A 21,691-nucleotide genomic window follows, 5' to 3' on the forward strand; every position below is an offset into this window, starting at 1 on the left:
TGTAATCCTGAATAAAACCAACCTGCTTTCAGAAAAAAGGTGTCGAATTACTTGTTGAACACCCATGGTCCATTAAAGACAGGCTGAAAACTTCTACAGTCTGCCGGGATAAGATACTGAGATCTCTCTGTTTCTAGGCACGCACTTTACCGCTAGATCATAAGGCCCAGCTTTCAGATGTGTTTAAAACGTAATGTTTTTAATCGATGTGAATTACCGTTGTTGTCTTCCGGCTGTAAGACTTGGTCTTCTAATGCGAGAATCACTCAAAATCTGATGGATTTGTAGCGAATAATGGACAGATAAATTTTGGAATTTACTAGGAGAAGGAGGGAAAGAAACAAATTGATTAAGAAACTGGTTGAAGCAGAGATTTACTCGTAATCATGATTGTGATGAAAATTAAATGTAGGTGGTGGGCACCCAAGCAGGCATTAGATAGATCAAGAAAGCTATTTACTGGCTTCACTACGTAATATAGGACCGATACATCAGCGTTATGTAAGGAGTGTAGTCGACATTACAAAAGACGCAGCACCTGTGTGGAAGTGTATCGCTGAAGATTGCAGTAAAAGGAAAAGTAAATATCAAACTCTTGTTCATGATCAATACATGATGTGATATTCCATCTGAATAACCAAAGAGTTATTGTGCGATTGGCAAAAGTTTTGCGAGGCTCTTGAAATGACACCAAATGTCAGTATCAGGGACGAAGGAACTGCAAGAGCATCTTTCGAGACAATAGACAATAGAATGGAACCCTACTAAACTCACACTGATAGCGAGCAATAAAGCGCAGTTCCTACAATTACTAATCGGTGCGGTCATCACAAAACACGTGCCAGGGCTGTGAATTTTCTTCGAAATACACACACTGTGGCACTGAGAATGTGTTTCTTTGTAAACATGTTACCCTGTGTGATTATACAGCCACTAAAGTGCATGATGATTTTATCCTCTTCGAGGTGAATGCTTGATTACACACGTGCCCGCTCCTGGATAAATATTATCAACATTACACAAATATATACTTTTCCAAACAAGTAAAAGGCCACCATTTAAGATTTTACAGACTATTGCTAAATGGTGCCATTGGGATGTGACATTACTGTTGTTTTAAAATTGGTCATTTGTTACTGTTAAAACAAGGGCAGCTTATAAACTGTGAGTTGTATGTCTTCCAACGCGCGCCGGCCGGCGTCTCTTTACTCGAAACGGTGCCACCGGTTACATATTCAGCAGGCGAGGCCGTTTCGTAAGGTTGACAGCTGCGGCTGCTCAATAGGGCACCGCAGCCGCCGGAACTAATTTGCCACCCCTTCCACGGATGCCTATCACCCACTAGATGACATCAAGTTATCAAGCACTTCGTCACGTCGGCTAGTGGCAGCCAATTACGCGGATTGAGTGTGCTCACCCGCGTGATAATGCAACCGGATCCAGCGGGCTTCTAGTCATTGCACAGCGAGTTCACAGCACGATCAGTCCACGGTTGGAGTCCATGCTCCGATGCCAGCGAGCTACCGTCTACAGCACTCACCTGTGAGTTGTATCGTCCCCAGTACCGTGGACCTATAGGAAGTCATCTCGGAAGATGACTTGGCGGATACGGACTTGTAATAGGAACTGCCAGGCTTGTTCTGTTTATCAGGTTGCAGACTTAGTTACTGGAAGTACCTGTTCCGTGAAGTGTTGTTTGCATTCAGTTATACCACAGTTCTGCGTTCCGGTCGAGTGTTCTAATAACTGTAGTTATTGTACCTGGATTACTTATTTGTGTAGTTGTCTCCGACACTACCCTGGCACAGTTGTTAGTGGACGTCCCCAATTATCAATAAAAAAATGGTTCAAATGGCTCTGAGCACTATGCGACTTAACGTCTGAGGTCATCAGTCGCCTAGAACTTAGAACTAATTAAACCTAACTAACCTAAGGACATCACACACATCCATGCCCGAGGCAGGATTCGAACCTGCGACCATAGCGGTCGCTCGGTTCCAGACTGCAGCGCCTATAACCGCACGGCCACTCCGGCCGGCCAATTATCAACATATAATCTCACTTACTATAGTCCAGCGGATTACACTGGTGGCAGTCGGTCATTGTAACAGCTGTGTTGACAAACATAGCAGTGGTACTGGTGACACGCATGCAACGTTGGCGCATCTTTTGCACGTAATCATTATTTGATTCGAAGCCTCCACTTTCCCTACATGTGCTCAGGTTTGAATATTGGTTCAAAATGGCTCTGAGCACTATGCGACTTAACTTCTGAGGTTATCAGTCGCCTAGAACTTAGAACTAATTAAACCTAACTAACCTAAGGACATCACACACATCCATGCTCGAGGCAGGATTCGAACCTGCGACCGTAGCGGTCGGCCGGTTTCCAAGTGATACGCATTGACATTGTGGCTGTCTATGTCGTAGAACTTTTTACGTATTTTCACAAATCGACTGCAGTGCAGGGTGCTTGCTCTGTTCTCTGGGTATTTTGTTGGTGGTTCCACCATTTCCACAGTCACCTAGTGCTGGAACTCTGGACAGTGTTTTGCTCACCCCCAGACATTGGTTGTGCGTTCTGCGCTACTAGTTCTTATTGCATGCGTAATTTTTCAGATGGTAGAACCTGTGACTTCTCTGTTCCCATGTTTACTCTTTTCCAATCCCTACAGACTACGCTGGACATACTGGAAGTTGCTCAGGGCCGGTTGCTATGCTACCTGGAGGACGTGACGCATCACTGCCTTGACGTTCGGCGATCATTCCTCGTGTTCCCCCTGTTCGACCCGGCCTGGGACCAGTGAATTGAGTTATACAAGCATAACGTATAAACTAGGTACATATTTTCAGGCTAACCTTCCTGTGACAGCATCTCGTCAAAAGTTTTTTCGTTGTTAAAAGAAATTAGGACAATCATATACTGAATGGATTGCTTCCTTGTAATTCCTAATCCGTGACTGGCAGTTTGCATATGAAAATTCGAAATGACTCAGGTCTTATGTGGTTTCCACGGTCAGAGATATGTTGCGTGTTGCTGTCCCACTCAGGTCTCTAGAACGACCTCCTTTGACTGAGCAACACCTCATTAAAAGAATGTCTGTTAGTGGTGCATACTTTCCGACAGGCTCAAAAATTTGCAAGAGCATTTCAATGCGACGATCCTGGTGTGTTTCAGATGCCGTTGCCGACGAAAGTCAGGACCTCGGGCCACACTTCAGGATTCGGCTCCATCCCCTTCTCTTGCTGGTTGTCGGTCACCTAGGCATTACGCTGCACCTCAAAACCCGGACTCCATTTCATCGACGGGTGACTCACCACCAGAACCTGGGCTATACCACAGGACCAGGACTCGCCCCTTACCAGTAATCTGACGTCGCCCGTCAAATCTCATGCCCATTAATTCATCCACCATGACATGTCGTGCTGTCCTTCTCGGCGCCTGAAATGCTTATTTGGCCACAAATGGGGTCACAAAGCTGAAGTATTTTTACAAACACTGCACCGCACCGGTCCTTCCAGTGCTACAGACGATCCAGTCTTTCTATATGACTCGTAAACTCATGCTTGATAAACTGATTCTTATATCAATCAGTTTGAGAATAAGATGTATCATATTCACTTACGATGTTCTAATAGTGATACTGCTCACAGAGTTTTTCAACTACAGATAGTATAGATAACGATAATACTATTTGTTATCCTGTCAGTTCTATTCAGAATAATGGTTGGTTGGTTGGTTGGTTTTGGGGAAGGAGACCAGACAGCGTGGTCATCGGTCTCATCGGATTAGAGAAGGATGGGGAAGGAAGTCGGCCGTGCCCTTTCAGAGGAACCATCCCGGCATTTGCCTGGAGTGATTTAGGGAAATCACGGAAAACCTAAATCAGGATGGCCGGACGCGGGATTGAACCGTCGTCCTCCCGAATGCGAGTCCAGTGTTATTCAGAATAATGTTGTCTCCATTCTTGAACATTTTGGTGATGAGATTTTTGTGGATTATGACCATTGTCTGACACATTGTTCAATTTAAAATGGATACTGTGTCTTCTAAATCTATTATTAATGCAGGTACTTATGCTTTAACTATTTCTCCGCAACTGTTCTCCTCTGGTACTCTCAAAAGCTATAATAACCACGAGTTTCCACTTCGATGTAGCTGTCAGGTGCATGAGGATTACAGTTCAGTCAGTGATCTGGGACACTTACTTGTTACTCACTCGCGCACCTCAACTAACATTTTGAGCCCTTATCTTCTACAGCGTCTGTGTCTATGTATCCATGATTCAAGCACCCACGTCCAGATCTCAGAGGTGGCCGACAGTGGTGCCACACTATTTGCTGCCACACCTGGTTCGGAGCAACTGCCACCAGGGTATCGGCTGCTCTTCCACACCTTTGAGCACCTTCAGGACGCAAACTGGATTGTCATCCTGAATGATTTCACCACGTGCACATAAGTCACAAGATGAGACATTTCACGGATGCCTCCCATTGCCCAAGTGCATCAGCGAATCTATGCAGTCCACAACCTTCCTCACCCCATAATGTCAGACTCTGAAGCTTACTTCATGCTGCACGATCCTTCATCTTCCAGTGTGGCTAGCTGTATGTGCCTCGGAAGGACCCACCAGCCACGTCCTCCACCACGAAGGGTTCTTTTGCTGATGTTCTTCAGACAGAAGCCACTATTCAATACTGCTCTCCTTCCAGGCACTATTCTCTCGGGAACATGTCACCACTGGGAGTGTCTCACTATCTCTTTGGGCAGCACCTTCTGTCTGGATCTGTGGTCCTCCATGACAACGCTCCTGGTGCTCCTAGCTCCCCTCCTGTGCTACGGCAGTGCTCCATCTAGGCCTTTGCTTCCCCATAGATGCCTCCCATGGGTAAGCCAGGCCGAGCGCACCTGCTGCCCTTCCGCATCTGACCTATCTCTTGAACATCAGTTTCTTTGGCCCGTCCCCATCTCAGCTCCAGGAGCCTTTATCCTGTCTTCCTGCAGGGAGGAAGTGGACGTTTCACTTTTACTGGTTTGTAGCATGGAGGCAGCGATCTACTATGTCAAGTAACGATTGGGCACCAGACAGACATTACCACAGTCGCGGTTATGGTTCACACCGAAGGTTCTTCGCTCCTCTACCCATGAGGGGGAGGGGGATGGGGATGTTACGTCCTCCAGCGACCGCCAGACATCTCATTGTACGGCACAACGTCACTCGTCACATAATCAGCAGGCACAGCTGTTGTGCAGGGATGACAGTGGCGGGCACCTCAAGAGGGCACCGCAGCCGACGGAACTACTTTACCAAGCCTTCCTCCAATCGCCCCCTGGATAATATCCTGGAAGCAGTTTATCATATTGTCCAGCAGGAGCCAATCACGCGAACTGAGTATATTCATCTGCGTGATAATATAATCAGCACCGACGTGCCTCAAGATTAATTTCACAGCGAGTTCACAGTACGATCATTCCACTGTTGGAGTCCATGCTGAGAAAGCAGCGAGTTACCATCTATGGAAGTCACCACTGAATGGTATCGCCAGCAGTACAGTAAACCTAAAGGAAGTCCTCTTGAAAGATAACTTGGTAGAGACGTACTTCTAAGAGGCACTTTCAGATTTGTACAGTATGTCAGGTTGTAGTCTTAATTATTGGAATTGCCTGTTCCAGGAAGTGAAATTTGTATTCAATTATACCCAAGCTCTAAGTTGCATTCGAGTGTTCTAATAAATGCAGTTATTGTACCAGGATTACTTATTTGTGTAGTTTTCTCTAACACTAGACTGGCCCAGTCATTAATGGACGTTTCCACTTATCGGTGTTTACCCTCGCCTACAACAGAAGCCGGCATGTTACACACATCAAAAAAGTTTTGCATCACCGCGGATTCAAATACTGCTCAAGACAGACGTTGACTTTGGATATTGTATCACAGTCCCTTTGACTGTTCAGCGATGGTACTAAACCCACCTAAAGATGTAAACAACCATGCATGAGTAGCGCCTATTAGACGGAGGGGGTCCGACAGCCGATCAGTTCCAGTCATTCCACCAGGAAGGAGGTACATGGATCGTGTTCTCGTGTTGTCTGTAGTTCAACCATGCCTAGACGGTCAGTACCGCGGTTCGATCGCCTCCGCATTCTTACTTTGTGCCAGGAAGGACTCTCAACAAGGGAAGTGTCCAGGCGTCTCGGAGTGAACCAAAGCAATGTCGTTCGGACATGGAGAAGATACAGAGAGACAGGAACTGTCGATGACATGCCTCGCTCAGGCCGCCCAAGGACTACTACTGCAGTGGATGACCACTACCTAAGGATTATGGCTCGAATGAACTGTGACAGCAACGCCACCACGTTGAATAATGCTTTTCGTTCAGCCACAGGACGTCGTGTTACGACTCAAACTGTGCACTCGAACCCGGATTTCCCGCTGGCAAATAAAAATGTCCTGTGGTGCCTCTCCTGCTCCAAGTCGGCCCTTATGACGTCGTACTCCCTTAATAGAACATGTAATGTCAGGGTCACTCCTGATATTTCACTCACGAAATAGTTACAAGGAACACAGTGCTTCATACAGGAACTACTAACTAAGTCATATTTCGTGTAATATAACCACTAGATTAGAACGACGAAGCGGCCTGATATTTGCAGACACATTTCTTGTGTTTACGATCGTTTCCTCTCACCATGGCCTTCCACGCGACACGCAAACTGCTACCGCACGGCGACGCCCTACGGTCGAAACTCTCGTCAGTTATCGATTCTGAATCTCATTCACAACGGCCACTACTATTTCTGTAGTAGCCTCACTGAAGCACGTTGGTTAATTAAACCTTATTCTTAGTGCGGCCTGTTTGATTTTAGTAATTCATACAATAAAGGCAAGAGCGGAGCTCTGATTGGCAGCTAATGTTTTGGCGCGAACTCCTCTGGGACTCATCAAAAGAGAGGAGAGGATTTCTGACAACAATTTTTCTTTCGTGTTAATTGAATCTTCCGTCGGTTCTTGGTAGAACATTAAGAACATTACAATAAGTGAAAAGCATTAATTTGCTTTTGTTCTACAGTATTACTTTTATTGTGTTAACCGGTTTTCGGCTTACAAGGCCATCTTCAGACATTCTCTGATAGGTCAACAAATAACCACGAGCCGTGGTTGGTTGGTGTGGTTTTCAAGGTCTTCTTTTCGGTGGGACGCGGGAATTAGAGATACGCAGTACTCAGAAGGCATTCGAGGTCTGAGGGTGGAGCAGTATGTATTCAGGGTGTCATGCTGATAAAGTAGCCCTATAGATGGGTCTTCGACTCAGGCGCTGTGAATGTTGGTAAGTGTTCTCGCTCCGGTGTTTAAATGTAACTGAGGCTGGTACCGTGTGAATTTTAGGAACGTCACAATAACGTAAGATGTTATTTAAATCCACATGACTTCCAGTGCATGTCTGAATATCACTACGGTAACATGGGTAGGGGAAAGTAGGGGAAATTGGCACAGAGGGTAAAATAACGCACGTCAATATTTTTTTTAACTGGAAGAGCTACTCTTGTCTGGTTGGTGCTGCCATCTGGTGCTCAGTAATACAAATAACCACACAGAGTGCGAGAAGAGTTACTTGCCAGTTGTTGGCGCAAGAAGCAAGAGTTTGTTTTGTCTTTGTTTCATGTAATATTTCATCTCCAGTTTCTAAGAGATAAGCCATTTCCTTTTATGATAAAATACAAGTTTTAGTTGTTATGCCTATTTCTGCAATTAACACTCACGATTATATAAGTATTATTTTTCTTAAGCATAGCGCAAGTGTGGAACTATAGTTTTTACTAGCCATGCCTGTTGGGGTAATTTGAAGATCCTTGAGCACCATGCACTCCGTCTCGCCTTCCGTATGCGCCTCCCACCCTCCACGACGATCCTCTACGAGCTGATTCCTTTCCCCACCTGCTCCTTTTCCTCAAACATATCCATGTCCTTTACACCTCCCGCCGCCTTGATCCCCCTCATCCCTTGGTTGCTCCTCTCCTCTCCAACCCCTACCCTCTGCCGCGCCTTCACCGTTGTGTCCCGCTACCCTCCACCTCTACAGCCTTCATCTCCTTTCCCAAGGTGGCTTCCGTCAACTGCCCCTCCCAGATGATGCCCTATCTCCCTCCATTTATCCCTCCTATCAAATCTGATCCTCACCTCCCCCTCCCTTCCTCTGTCCTTTTCCTGGGCTCCCTCTCCTCCCCCTTCCATCCCGTTTTTTCCCCATCTACCCTCTCTCTGCCTCCCTTCTCTCCCCCGAGTCGTTTATGCTCCCCCTCTACTGCCTATCCCACTCCTTCTAGCGTCCGCCCAGCCCCCCTTTTTCTATGTCTCCTCCCTCCGTCGGCTCCCCTCTTTCTTCCTTTCCTCTCCTCCCCCCTTTTTCCCCTCATTGGTACAGGTCCTCCCCCTCCCACCCCCATCCCCCCTGCCATGTTCCGCCGCGTCGCCTCTATAGTGCTGTTTTAAGTGAATGTTCAGTGTTGTGCGTCCGTTGTCAGTGTTGCAAACAGCCACCATACTGTCGCTAGTTGTGTTTTTTTTTTATCTCATGTGAACAGAAACCAGACTGTCGCCATATTTTTTAAATTTTGCCTGTCTACTTCCTATGTGTTTTAATCAGCATCGACGACTGTTTTGTTTTCACATTTTCTTTGTATCTTTTTCTTCATGTTTCAGTTTTTAGCAGTCACCGTTTTATCGCCTGCTTTTGTTTGCTTTTCATATCTCCTGGTGCTGTTTTTTAACTTTTCTGTAGGCTGTAGGGCGGCGTATTGTGCTGTTGCCAGCCCGCTCTCCGTCTGGGGGGGATCGAAATCCAATAAAGGAAAAAAGACCAATTTGACGCACAAAAGTCGAATGCGTCATTTTACCCCACATCAGCTTCACACTAATGAAAGTAGGTAGCTAAATGAGATATGCTAAGGCATATTTACTGAAAGGCAAAATGACCTACTGCGTCTTTTTATAAGACTGGGTTCCTCTCCTCAAATGCCAAAGACATACACCCGTAAAATAAAGAGATCTTCTTCGACGGCGAATGAATTACAAAATTCCATCGTTGATGTTCATAATGGGACTTCTATTAGACAGAACCATGCAGCACACATACCAGAGTAGAAGATTTGTGCATAGTGTGTGGTGAATTTGGCAAATATGACGAGAAAAGGTACAGTTGTATTACTTGTTTTCTTTGGTGTTGTTCTGAATGCAGTGGGTGGGACAGTCCTGGAAATTATAACTGTGAATCCTGTCTGAAGAAGTGTTAGTTATTTTACAAATATCCAAGAGACCAATTACTGAATACGCTTATACTCGAGTCTTCTTCTTTATTTTCGTCACTATTTTATAATAAAACTATTAACATTGTTTTATATCTATTCCATAGGTAATTAATCTGATATTTTCGCTATTTTCTTTTTTGAACCATGTTGTTCAATGTTTTGTCCAACAAACATAATATTTAATACATATATTTTGTATTATAAGATGTGTGGAACTAAACCTGCCGGCCGAAGTGGCCGAGCGGTTCTAGGCGCTACAGTCTGGAACCACGCGACCGCTACGGTCGCAGGTTCGAATCCTGCCTCGGGCATGGCTGTGTGTGATGTCCTTAGGTTAGTTAGGTTAGTTAGGTTTAAGTAGTTCTAAGTTCTAGGGGACTGATGACCTCAGCAGTTGAGTCCCATAGTGCTCAGAGCCCTTTTTGAACTAAATCTCTTATACCATTCCTTGCTCCAACTTACTCCTCTCACTACATCGTTTTACACGGTATGTCGGGTAAAATGACGCAATGCAATGATGTTATAATTATCAGTATTTTATCTAAAACGTGTAGCTGTTAATTTATGGTTTTAAGATATGTTACTGTAAACACACGCAGCTAATGCTATAAGAAAGTTGGAGCCTCTAGGTATTACAGAATAAAGTTTGTAGTGAAAATGTCATAGGTGCGCCAAATGTCTTCAGTTCCTTTGTGTATTAGTACACAGAACTCAAACATCTGGTTTCAACGATGGCTCTAACCTTGCCGGTCATTTAGTCGAAATGAGCATTGAAGATACAAACGGGTACATTGCATGCTGCTTCAAATCTAGTCCAAAGTTCATCGATCATAGTGATTAGCGACTGGTGGCAACCAGTCTCACGGCAACCCAACACCAGATGTTTCCAGTGGGTAAGAGATCTGGCCAGTGGCCAGGGCTACAGTCCAAAACCCTCCGTATCCGGATAGATAACGACAGCACGGGCAACATAGCTTCTTGAATTATCTTGCTGAGAGAGAACGTGGTGCAGAACTGGAAGAGAAAGCAAAGCCACCGACCTTAATATGTCAGAACGGTAACGGCTGCTGCCCGAATTACCGGTATGTGTACCCAGTGGCGCCCCACACTATCACAATAGCTGCTGGGCCCGTCTGACGCTATCTGGAAATCTTCCTTGTCCTTGGAGTCTCCATGTGATGCTGTGCATAGGAGCAGGCCTCTTCTGAAGAGATGACGTGATGGCACTGCTGTTGTCGTTGGGGGCACCTTTGTCGGCAGTAGAGATGGGTAGTTCGCGAACGAACGGGTGCAAAGGAACGGTTCACCAAGATGAACGAAAGAACCGAGGAACGAATCGGTTCATGGTTCACTTCGGTCGCGGCGGTCTACTTATAGTTCCCGGGAACGATGGACGTTCAGTTCATAGTTCACTAGTTCACTTCGGTCACGGCGGTCACTTCGGCAGTTCTCGTTCCAGCCTCGGTCGCGTGCTCGTCTCAGTCTCGGTCTCCCTTGGCCGCACTCTTCGTTCTTCGCATGACCACCTGTCCCAGTTCCACTGCCGACTGCTCCAAGTTGTTCAGTATCCAGTTGTTCGTTTCGTTCACTGCACTCGCCCATTTTACATGTGTTCCAAACTGTTCTTGCACTTGGTTGTGGCTATTCAGGGTCCACGACCGGTAATCAAAAAGTATTTTATAGTTACGTAAATTACATAAAAATTACGTTGTATCTAATAGGTACGTCTTTTCAGGTAACAAAAGGGCATATCAGCTCCCTTCATTATATCGATGAACAGCAGAAGACATACTTATAACAAGGCAAGTTTTTTTTGTTATTCCTATATTTTTTGGTTTCATCGACTTGATTTAGCAACTAACTTTCAATAAGTTGCTTAATTTTTAGTGTAACAAAATTCATATAAAACGATTTTCGTGTATCTTTCATATACAAAACATTACATTTAGGAAGGCTCTAATTATTTTTAAGTTTGGTTGTTTCCAATTTGCATTACCTGCTAGTTAGGTTTCTTTGAAAAAAAAAAGTGGGTTGTGGGTCATTTTGGCTCAGTAAGAAAAGCGGTGCCTCTCCACTTGAAAAGATATAGATTCCCATAAAATCGTATTTACTTATTATCTAAAAAACATTTGTTCATAAGGAGCTTCCAAACCAAAAACTTTATTACTGCGAACTTAATTATTATTATTATTGCTGCATTAACTTTAATAATGTAACATAAAAGCCTAATTTTTACTAAGCGTGTGACACAAGTATGATAAGAAAACCACATTTTATTTTATGCTTCCATAAAGTCTCTACTTCGCCTACGATCTCAGAGACAACGTGAAGTATATATAGGGTGTAAACGATTATTGTTTACAACGTATCATAGCTATTTAGTGGAAGTCGAAACGAAGAATTTTATACAAGACAAGTTGGGAAACAGCCACCAACAGGTTACCAAGACTGCATGAGCTATAGACCATGCGCGTCGCGCGAGTTTTTCATGTTCTCTTCTCCAGCTCTCTACACATCGTCATTGATTGTTTCGCAATTGTTGCTTGCATTAGCTTGTTATTTCTTCACTGCCTAATTATTACATGTTTGTCTGTTAGTTGTATCTGCTCGTAACGGGCAACACATCGTCCGTAATTGGCGAGCAGTCTGTACTCGAGGCCGGTTTTCCGTGCGCCACCCTATATTATTTCCCTGCGATCAGGCACACAACGCTACAGTTGGCTAAACGAGAGGTTCTGCAGAATCACGGAAATTACTTCTAATAGTGTGTAAGAATTCTGTAATGAATAAAAACTCTATACTCCAGGGGGGAGGCAAGTGCCCCATCTTGGTGCCCTCCATCCTTCAGTCACCTACACTACCAGTTTTCAGTTTTCCATGAGAACCATATACCAAGCACAAATGAATGGTGAACGAGTAAAAATGAACGGTTCCCAAAAAAGAACGATCAGCAGTGAACTAGTTTCCAAGGATGAACGAGTTTGTCCATATCTGGTGCGCAGGCCTCTCTGCAACCGTCTCAAGGGAAGCCGCAACCGCAGTGCTGGCTGTCCATCGTGCTACAGACGTCATCGCACGCACCCTTTCTCAATCAATCTGCTAGCTTCTTCACTCGCTCTCTTCATTACTCCTGTTGTATAGCGATGCTCTATCTCTCGCTCTCCTATCCCTTTTCGCCAGTGCCCTTAGTTTAAACCCATATTCTTGTAATACTTGTGTTTGTTAGCCACTTTTAAAGAACGAATATAAACTGCAGTCTTTCTGCAGCCAAGGTTGTTGTTTCCGCTATTTATGTTACAGTTATCTGTGAGCATAGGATTTCATAGTAACTGTATTACTCATTACAGCGTGTGCACCGTCATTAACATACACTCTAAGACAAAAAAAAGATGCACCACAAAGAAATTATCCGAATGGGACCGAAATCGGGAGATGTGTTGCACATTTACAGACAAACAATTGACTACAATTTTAGAAAAATTGGATGATTCATACAACAGAAAGGGCTTCACAAACTGAACAATTCAGTACAGTGTTGGTCTACCTCTGGCCCTTATGCAAGCAGTTATTCGGCTTTTCATTGAGTGACAGAGTTGTTTGGTGTCCTGCTGAGGCATACCGTGCCAAGTTTTGTCCAACTGGCTCTTCACATTATCAAAATCCCCAGCGGGTTGCAAGGTCTGTGCCCATAATGCTCCAAACGTTCTCAGTTAGGGAGAGATCTGGCGACTTTCCTAGCCAAAGTAGGGGTTGGTGAGCACGAAGACAAGCAGTAGACACTCTCGCCCAGTGCAGGCGGGTATTATCTTGCTGAATGTAAGCCTAGGATGGCTTAAAATGAAGGGCAACAAAAGACACGTATTTGCTGATCATTGGGGCTCAGTTCAAAGCAGAACTCATCATTGAATACAATTCTACTCCGATCAATAAGATTCCAGGCCAAAGACGTGTCTGGAGCCACCCCAGACAATGGCGGGATACCAGCCTGAGTGTCGTCCGCCATACGCCCTGACAACCAGAAATAATGGCCTGGGTTGCCACTTCTTTTCATATGAGGGCCCCTTCGGTAGTCATCTGTGCCACCCTTACAACACGATGTACATCGACGACATTTTACACCCCATCTTGTTGCCCTTCTTGGAAAGCCATCCTGGGCTTACATTGCACCAAGGTAATGCCTTCCCATACATGGCTTTTCTTCGTGCTTACCGAATGTTATCGTCAGGGCCGGTTTAAAACCCGAGCGACGCAAGCCAGCGTTGGGGCACCAAGCTGAGAGCAGCGCCAGAGGCGCCATAAGTTTAAGTTTTCTGTACAGAATGGATTGGGCAACGGCCTTGCCGCAGTGGATACACCAGTTCCCGTGCGATCACCGAAGTTAAACGCTGTCGGGCGTGGTCGGCACTTGGATGGGTGACCATCCAGGCCGCCATGCGCTGTTGCCATTTTTTGGGGTGCACTCAGCCTCGTGATGCCAATTGAGCAGCTACTCAACCGAATAGTAGCGGCTTCGGTCAAGAATACCATCATAACGACCGGGAGAGCGGTGTGCTGACCCCACGCCCCCCCCCCCCCCCCCCAATCAGCATCCTCCACTGAGGGTGACGCGGCGGTCGCATGGTCCCGGTAGGCCACTCTTGGCCTGAAGATGGAGTGTACAGAATGTACTACAATTAGAAAAAAAATAGCAGCGGCCGCTTGTGGCTTCAAGCTGAGAGGGGTACCTAGCTCGTCCAAGGGCAAGTTTTGTATACAGTAGTTATCACAATTATTAGCGAAAACTGACACGAGGCAAAAGAAGGGGAGGGAGGGAGTACCAAATTATTAGTAGTGTGTGTGGAAGAATGTTCTCTAACCGGGCCTGTCTACCATGGTTATCAAGGTCTCCGGATCTCTCGCCAATTAAGAACGTCTGGAGTATTATGGGCAGGTCCCTCCAACCAGCTCGGTATTATGGCAATCCAACGCTCTAATTGGACAGAATTTGGCACGATATTCCCCAGGAGGACATCCAGCAACTGTCAGTCAATGTTAAGTCGAATAACTGCTTGCTTAAGAGTCGGAGGTGGATCAACGCTTTATCGATTTGCTAAGTTTGTGAAACTCTTTCTGCTGAATAAATCATCATTTTTTTCTGAAATTGTAATCATTTGTTTGTCTGCTCATGTACATCGCATCTACCTATTTCCGTCCCATCCGGATGATGGATAATTCTTTCGTGCTAACTGTTTTGTGTAATACCTGGAAATTGTAATGCAGATGAGACGCCTATTCGCTGTGATCACTTGATCAAGCTTTTCCTCTAATTATCAAGTCACTTTTGACGGAAGCCTGATATGTTTTCATCTTGAACATTCAGACATCTGTAAAGCATTTATTTATCACATCTTCTTTACGTGCGTTCGACATGTAAAGTTTACTGCTGTTATGAATCACACTCGGAAGCATCGAGACATTGCCTGAATCTACCATAAAACAACCGAATCAAGTCGATTCCTCTGTGTCATTATGTTAAGTAGGGTGTGTGGTGCACGCTCGTGACCAGGCTATTGGCCCGATTGCACATAAAGTGCAGCCTTTTGCCGCAGCGACACTAGGAGGAGGAGAGTGGTGGTTCCGCCTTTTACCCCCGGAAAGGATCCCCACTTTATAGTAGTATAAGTGGACCTGGGGACTTCCTGGAGGGGATGGGACGAGGTAAAATACCCGCCCCTACGCAGGATTGAACCCAGGACCTACATGGCGCGTGTCTAGTGTTATTCCTACCAGACCACTACGGCCACCGTGCGACAATCCTTACAGCTAAATATAAATGGCGTACCTCCTCAGTGAAAACAGAAAAAAATGCTAACTTAAATTATAGATGAACTGTCCCATCATTATCCGGCAGTCTCATGTTCTTTGTCACAGAGAAGTTTTTTTATAATTATTTCTGTTGAAAATCAGTGATAAATATCAGTCTCGTAGGAATTCAGTTTAAACAAATAGTTCTGACAGTTAATTTCAATGTCCTGCAGTTTCGGTGTAGAACCCCGGGAATCTATTTTATATGATTTTAAGAACTCCGTAAGAAAGATAGGATAAAACCTAACAACAAAAATCTATCTGTTACAGCCCACTGTGTGTGTGGCCTAAGTCTCCGTCCCCTCTACTCATTGTCACGTACGCGATCGACATACACAAGCCGGCCGTTCTGGCCGAGCAGTTCTAGCCGCTTCAGTCCAGAACCGCGCGACTGCTACGGTCGCAGGCTCGAATCCTGCCTCGGGCATGGATGTGTGTGATGTCCTTAGGTTAGTTAGGTTTAAGTAGTTCTAAGTTTTAGGGGACTGATGACCTTAGATGTTACGTCCTATAGTGCTCAGAGCCATTTGACCCATTTATTGGCAGCATCCGTCTCCATGAATCGAATTCACCATTTACAACGGTCCTGTTCAGTTAACTATAACGCCAAAATTTATTGGACTACCCGTCGACCGACTACACCTGGTAACCATCAAGCAGGAAGCCCATAACAGACAAACAATTGAAGCTACCAACTGGCCAAACTTGGAGATTACATCCCACTATTATTCTCCCGTCTCAAAAACCTTGATCCTCTCCTATGCAAATATTGCATCGATATCCGCTCCTCCAAATTTCTATCGTTGTGGTCTTCAGTCCTGAGACTGGTTTGATGCAGCTCTCCATGCTACTCTACCCTGTGCAAGCTTCTTCATCTAACAGTACTTACTGCAACCTACATCCTTCTGAATCTCCTTAGTGTATTCATCTCTTGGTCTCCCTCTACGATTTTTACCCTCCACGCTGCCATCCAATGCTAAATTTGTGATCCCTTGATGCCTCAGAACATGTCCTACCAACCGGTCCCTTCTTCTTGTCAAGTTGTGCCACAAACTCCTCTTCACTCCAATTTTATTCAATACATCCTCATTAGTTATGTGATATACCCATCTAATCTTCAGCATTCTTCTGTAGCACCACATTTCGAAAGCTTCTATTCTCTTCTTGTCTAAACTATTTATCGTCCACGTTTCACTTCCATACATGGCTACACTCCATACAAATACTTTCAGAAACGACATCCTGACTCTTAAATCTATTCTCGATGTTAACAAATTTCTCTTCTTCAGAAACGCTTTCCTTGCCATTGCCAGTCTACATTTTATATCCTCTCTACTTCGACAATCATCAGTTATTTTCCTCCTCAAATAGCAAAACTACTTTACTACTTTAAGTGTCTCATTTCCTACTCTAATTCCCTCAGCATCACCCGACTTAATTCGACTACATTCCATTATCCTCGTTTTGCTTTTGTTGATGTTCATCTTATATCCTCCTTTCAATACACTGTCTATTCCGTTCAACTGCTCATCCAAGTCCTTTGTAGTCTCTGACAGAATTACAATGTCATCGGCAAACCTCAAAGTTTTTATTTCTTCTCCATGGACTTTAATACCTACTCCGAATTTTTCTTTTGTTTCCTTTACTGCTTGCTCAATATACAGATTGAATAACATCGGGGACAGGCTACAACCCTGTCTCACTCCCTTCCCAAGCCACTGCTTCCCTTTCATGCCCTTCGACTCTTATAACTGCCATCTGGCTTCTGTACAAATTGTAAATAGCCTTTCGCTCCCTGTATTTTACGCCTGCCACCTTTAAAATTTGAAAGAGAGTATTCCAGTCAACATCGTCAAAAGCTTTCTCTTAGTCTACAAATGCTAGAAACGTAGGTTTGCCTTTCCTTAATATTTCTTCTATGATAAGTCGTAAGGTCAGTATTGCCTCACGTGTTCCAACATTTCTACGGAATCCAAACTGATCTTCCCTGAGGTCAACTTCTACTAGTTTTTCCATTCGTCTGTAAAGAAATCGCGTTAGTAGTTTGCAGCTGTGACTTATTAAACAGACAGTTCGGTAATTTTCACATCTGTCAACATCTGCTTTCTTTGGGATTGGAATTATTATATTCTTCTTGAAGTCTGAGGGTATTTCGCCTGTCTCATACATCTTGCTCACCAGATGGTAGAGTTTTGTCAGGACTGGCTCTCCCAGGGCCGTCAGTAGCTCTAATGGAATGTTGTTTAATCCCGAGGCCTTGTTTCGACTCAGGTCTTTCAGTGCTCTGTCAAACTCTTCACGCAGTATCGTATCTCCCATTTCATCTTCATCTACACCCTCTTCCATTTCCATAATATTGTCCTCAAGTAGATCACGCTTGTATAGACCCTCTATATACTCCTTCCACCCCTCTGCTTTCCCTTCTTTGCTTAGAACTGGGTTTCCATCTGAGGTCTTGATATTCATACAAGTGGTTCTCTTCTCTTCGAAGGTCTCTTAAATTTTCCTGTGGGTAGTATCTATCTTACCTCTAGTGAGATAAGCCTCTAAACCCTTACATTTGTCCTCTAGCCATCCCTGCTTAGCCATTTTGCACTTCCTGTCGATCTCATTTTTGAGACGTTTGTATTCATTTTTGCCTGCTTCATTTACTGCATTTTTATATTTTCTCCTTTCATCAATTAAATTCAATATTTCTTCTGTTACCCAAGGATTTCTACTAGCCCTCGTCTTTTTACCTACTTGATCCTCTGCTGCCTTCACTACTTCATCCCTTAGAGCTACCCATTCTTCTTCTACTGTACTTCTTTCCCCCAGTCCTGTCAATTTTCCTTTATGCCCTACCTGAAACTCTGTACAACCTCTGGTTTAGTCAGTTTATCCAGGTCCCATCTCCTTAAATTCCCATCTTTTTGCAGTTTCTTCAGTTTTAATCTACAGTTCATAACCAATAGATTGTGGTCAGAGTCCACATCTGCCCCTGGAAATGTCTTACAATTTAAAACCTGGTTAATAAATCTCTGTCTTACCATTATATAATCTATCTGATACCTTCTAGTATCTCCAGGATTCTTGCATGTATACAACCTTCTTTTAGCCGTGCGGTTCTAAGCCCTTCAGTCCGGAACCGCGGGACTGCTACGGTCGCAGGTTCGAATCCTGCCTCGAGCATGGATGTGTGTGATGTCCTTACGTTAGTTAGGTTTAAGTAGTTCTAAGTTCTAGGGGACTGATGACCTAAGATGTTAAGTCCCATAGTACTCAGAGCAATTTGAACCATACAAACTTCTTTTATGATTCTTGAACCAAGTGTTAGCTATGATTAAGTTATGCTCTGCGGAAAATTCTACCATACGGCTTCCTCTTTCATTCCTTACCCCCAATCCATATTCACCTACTACACTCCTGGAAATGGAAAAAAGAACACATTGACACCGGTGTGTCACACCCACCATACTTGATCCGGACACTGCGAGAGGGCTGTACAAGCAATGATCACACGCACGGCACACCGGACACACCAGGAACCGCGGTGTTGGCCGTCGAATGGCGCTAGCTGCGCAGCATTTGTGCACCACCGTCGTCAGTGTCAGCCAGTTTGCCGTGGCATACGGAGCTCCATCGCAGTCTTTAACACTGGTAGCATGCCGCGACAGCGTGGATGTGAACCGTATGTGCAGTTGACGGACTTTGAGCGAGGGCGTATAGTGGGCATGCGGGAGGCCGGGTGGACGTACCGCCGAATTGCTCAACACGTGGGGCGTGAGGTCTCCACAGTACATCGATGTTGTCGCCAGTGGTCGGCGGAAGGTGCACGTGCCCGTCGACCTGGGACCGGACCGCAGCGACGCACGGATGCACGCCAAGACCGTAGGATCCTACGCAGTGCCGTAGGGGACCGCACCGCCACTTCCCAGCAACTTAGGGACACTGTTGCTCCTGGGGTATCGGCGAGGACCATTCGCAACCGTCCCCATGAAGCTGGGCTACGGTCCCGCACACCGTTAGGCCGTCTTCCGCTCACGCCCCAACATCGTGCAGCCCGCCTCCAGTGGTGTCGCGACAGGCGTGAATGGAGGGACGAATGGAGACGTGTCGTCTTCAGCGATGAGAGTCGCTTCTGCCTTGGTGCCAATGATGGTCGTATGCGTGTTTGGCGCCGTGCAGGTGAGCGCCACAATCAGGACTGCATACGACCGAGGCACACAGGGCCAACACCCGGCATCATGGTGTGGGGAGCGATCTCCTACACTCACCACTGGTGATCGTCGAGGGGACACTGAATAGTGCACGGTACATCCAAACCGTCATCGAACCCATCGTTCTACCATTCCTAGACCGGCAAGGGAACTTGCTGTTCCAACAGGACAATGCACGTCCGCATGTATCCCGTGCTACCCAACGTGCTCTAGAAGGTGTAAGTCAACTACCCTGGCCAGCAAGATCTCCGGATCTGTCCCCCATTGAGCATGTTTGGGACTGGATGAAGCGTCGTCTCACGCGGTCTGCACGTCCAGCACGAACGCTGGTCCAACTGAGGCGCCAGGTGGAAATGGTATGGCAAGCCGTTCCACAGGACTACATCCAGCATCTCTACGATCGTCTCCATGGGAGAATAGCAGCCTGCATTGCTGCGAAAGGTGGATATACACTGTACTAGTGCCGACATTGTGCATGCTCTGTTGCCTGTGTCTATGTGCCTGTGGTTCTGTCAGTGTGATCATGTGATGTATCTGACCCCAGGAATGTGTCAATAAAGTTTCCCCTTCCTGGGACAATGAATTCACGGTGTTCTTATTTCAATTTCCAGGAGTGTATGTTTCCTTCCTTCCCTTTTCCTACTCTCGAGTACCAGTCACCCATGACTATTAAATTTTCGTCTCCCTTCACTACCTGAATAATTTCTTTTATCTCAGCCTACATTTCATCAATTTCTTCATCATCTGCAGAGCCAGTTGGCATATAAACTTGTACTACTGTAGTAGGCATGAGCTTCGTGTCTATCTTGGCCACAATAATGAGTTCACTAAGCTGTTTTTAGTAGCTTACCCGCACTCCTATTTTTTATTCATTATTAAACGTAGTCCTGCATTACCCCTATTTGATTTTGTATTTACAACCCTGTATTCATCTGACCAAAAGTCTTGTTCCTCCTGCCACCGAACTTCACTAATTCCCACTATATCTAACCTTAACCTATCCATTTCCCTTTTTAAATTTTCTAACGTACCTGCCCGATTAAGGGGTCTGTCATTCCACCCTCCGACCCGTAGAACGCCAGTTTTCTTTCTTCTTTCTATCAGTTCCTCCAAATCCTCGAACGTTGTAAAGACCACTGCTATCTTTGATATAATAACATATCGATAATGTATTCCATACTTATCGCTGGCTTCTGGAACTGTCAGAACCGAGTGCGCCTTTTCTGTGACGCAGCAGTGTCTTCATGTACAATGTGTCATCGCTAGTGGTCACGCGCCGTCTTAATGTGGTACTGGAGTCCGTGTCCGTACTAATCGCGGATAAATAACCTGCAGGATTTGGTAATAATAGTTAAAAACGTTATATCGGTTTATATAGAAAAGTGTTACAGTAATTCACTTAATTCGCGGAAAGGCATGGGGTATTAATTAAGAGATGTATGGTTGATACAGTATCATGTCTGAATATAAGTAATTTTCGTCGAGAAAAGTATTGCTAGTAGAACGTAAGTGAAAAGGCTTCCTTGATCAGTGATTGCCTGCTTAATTAATGTGGAAACACAACGTAGCAATAGTTGCTTTAGTGTGAATGTGAAACAAACACAAGTGTTTAACGATACTGGGGGAGCGTACGCATTGTTGGGGAAGATTGTTACTTGCAAAATGAACGGTGTACCGAAGTACTTTGACTTGTACTGTTATTATTTTAAAGTGACGTGTTTCATACTTTAATTGAGTGACTTAAATATCTGAAACTTAAGAGACACATATTCGTATTAGACACATATTCATGTTATTTTCGTAACAAATCTTGATTTCTCAGCAAACCAAGCAAACTCGAGTCTGACAGTCGCAACATGTACCTTATTAAAACTAAGGACAGACATACGATATTTACCTCTGTGACATGACACATTTTACATTTTATCATCGCAACACAACAGATATATTTCGTAGTCATGCACTCGGCCTTACTTTCTGCATATGTTTACCTATCCCCACATCGACTCATTATCATCTCATCAAATTCCTAGCTCTCCTCACTCACAACTGAACACCTTCGAGAAAACTTACACCATCCGCAAACTCGACTACAATAATTCTACTTTCTCCCCACTAACATCTGTTCCTAGCACGCTGCAGCGCTTATACCAGTACATTACATCAACCCTACACCTGCACATTAACCACATCCTCTCCCAACAGCATTTCAACCGTCTCCCTCCCCCAGACCTTGAAATCCTCCCGACGTTTACCCATCCTACCAACTATAATTCCATACCATCCATGTTACCTCACCACGGATCCTTTTTTTCCCCTTCTTTCTCCATCTCTCCTTACC

The 21,691-nt window shown here is 45.0% G+C and overlaps 1 protein-coding gene and 1 pseudogene across 1 annotated transcript in view; one reads left to right on the forward strand and one right to left on the reverse strand.

Annotated features, from left to right (window-relative positions):
• Positions 1-21,691, reverse strand: part of LOC126470696 (thrombospondin type-1 domain-containing protein 1-like) — a gene marked incomplete at both ends in the record, with an annotated part of 365,133 nt that overhangs the window by 303,126 nt on the left and 40,316 nt on the right. The gene's annotated exons all lie outside the window — the stretch shown is intronic.
• Positions 13,635-13,752, forward strand: LOC126472104 (5S ribosomal RNA; annotated as a pseudogene).

Source organism: Schistocerca serialis, chromosome 3 (assembly GCF_023864345.2).
Source record: "Schistocerca serialis cubense isolate TAMUIC-IGC-003099 chromosome 3, iqSchSeri2.2, whole genome shotgun sequence".
Taxonomy (NCBI): domain Eukaryota; kingdom Metazoa; phylum Arthropoda; class Insecta; order Orthoptera; family Acrididae; genus Schistocerca; species Schistocerca serialis.